This window comes from Thamnophis sirtalis, unplaced genomic scaffold (genome assembly GCF_051295495.1).
Source record: "Thamnophis sirtalis isolate CommonGarterSnake01/CBP01778 unplaced genomic scaffold, rThaSir2_p1.2 scaffold_4, whole genome shotgun sequence".
NCBI classification, from domain to species: Eukaryota; Metazoa; Chordata; class Lepidosauria; order Squamata; family Natricidae; genus Thamnophis; species Thamnophis sirtalis.
Window position 1 is genome coordinate 15,657,905 of NW_028261384.1, and position 2,015 is coordinate 15,659,919.

Below are 2,015 nucleotides of genomic sequence, written 5' to 3' on the forward strand. Positions count from 1 at the left end.
ATGACAACGCACACCCCACCGACTCCCTACAACCCAGCCACCGAACACTGGGAATCCTACATGATGAGGTTTGATTGCTTCCTCAAAGCCAATGACCTCATGTGCATTTCTGAAGGCTAGAAAAAGAATATGTTCCTGAGCTACTGTGGACCAGAGGTGTTTGAGATCGCAAAGGATTTGTCTGTGCCAACGGTCGCTTGGTCAGTTCTACAACAGACACTGAGGACACACTACACTCCCAGACCATTTAAATACATCCAGAGGCATGAATTCAACATCCGTAACCAAAAAGAAGGGGAATCCATCAACAAATATGTTGCAGTGCTCAGAAAGGTTGCAGCGTACTGTGAGTTTAGAGATTTTGATATACTACTACTTGACCGCATCATATGCAGTGTTAGGGACATTGGCCTGCAGAGGAGGTTATTAGCAAAAACTAATCTTACTCTCCAAATTACCCTAGACGAAGCCAGAGCTACTGAGTCTTCAATTAAATCAACGGAAACCCTGCAGCGCCAAAATAGCCCAAAGAGTGCTCAAAAGAGCGCAGGCGTGCATTGTGAGGTCACAGAGCCTGAAGGCTCGGAGAGTGAAGATGACATCTATTGCATGCGCAGTGATCGCACCAAGCCGGCACGAAAATTTGAACTGCGATTCGCGCCTTGCACTGGCTGTGGAGGAAACTACCTCAGAACACATTGCCGTTTCCGTGATGCCATCTGTCAATGCTGTGAATGCAAGGGGCACATCTCCAAGGTCTGCAGAAGTGATCGCCCTGCTACAACCTGGAAGCCCATAAGCATACCTAACCGCCAGCAGAGGCTCAACCAAGGAGCATGGCAGCCACCACTATGGTGAACAGAAGGCGACACCAGAATCACCTACCACAACTCCATAGGCCACACGCGCATGAAGCAGCCAAAAAAGCTGAAAGTCATAGTCCTCATTGAGGACTCTCCATGCAATATGGAGATTGACACAGGGTCATCCTTGACCATAATGTCGTGGGCAGGGCTCAAACAGGCTATCCCTAGCCTTAAAAAGCATCAGCTGTGGGTTCCATACATCTGCCTACCAGGGGAACCAAGTCCCATCATGGGCCAGGGGACCTTCTGGGTGAGGTTTAAGACCTTCTGCAGCCAGCTACCAGTGACAGTAGTCCAACAGAGACCTACAGAGCCTCCTGGGGCTTGACTGGTTTGAAGTCCTGCACCTAGAAGTGACTGGAATCAATGCCATATGAGTTGAAAGCACTGAGCTCTGAGGAATTCCTTAGGGAGTCTTTGGCACCGGTCTAGGTAAGTATGAGGGGATGAGGGGACTCCAATATCTTTTAACTTGGACCCCAATGTAGCCCCCATCAGGCTAAAACCCAAGAGAGTACCTTTCATTCTCTGCCCTAAAATTGATTTGGAACTAGACAAATTGATTGGCCAAGGAATCCTAGAGCCGATAGATCACGCATGCTGGGAGACCCCTATAGTGACACCTGTCAAGCCTGACAGGTCTGTCCACATCTGCGCAGATTACAAGTGCACAATAAACAAAGGCTTGCAGCAAAGGGCTTATCCTGTATGCATTGTACAGCATTTACTGCACTCATTAGGCCCTGGAAAAGTTTTTGCAAAATTAGATATGATACAGGCGTACCAGCAGTTGCCTGTAGATGGCACCACGGTGGAGGTCCAAACCATCATGATGCACAGGGGTACACTCAAATGCACCCGCCTTCAATTCGGACTTAGTATTGCTCCTAGACTGTTCCAAAGTGTCACGGAATGGCTTTTGCAGGGGATTCCAGGAGTCGTCCCCTATTTTGACGACATATTGGTACCGGCTGCAAATAAGGCGCAATTATTGAAAAGATTGGGAACTGTTCTGGCCAGAATCAGAGACAAAGGCCTCCGCCTCAAATAAGAAAAATGCCAAATTAACGTGCCACAGGTTGAATTCCTAGGGTACCTCATCGACGGCTCTGGGATTCACCCGATCAACAAAAAAATTAAGGCAATCCA

General features: G+C 48.2%; 1 pseudogene; it reads left to right on the plus strand.

Annotated features, from left to right (window-relative positions):
• Positions 1 to 858, plus strand: LOC148045775 (uncharacterized; annotated as a pseudogene).
• The last annotated feature ends 1,157 nt before the right edge of the window (positions 859 to 2,015 follow it).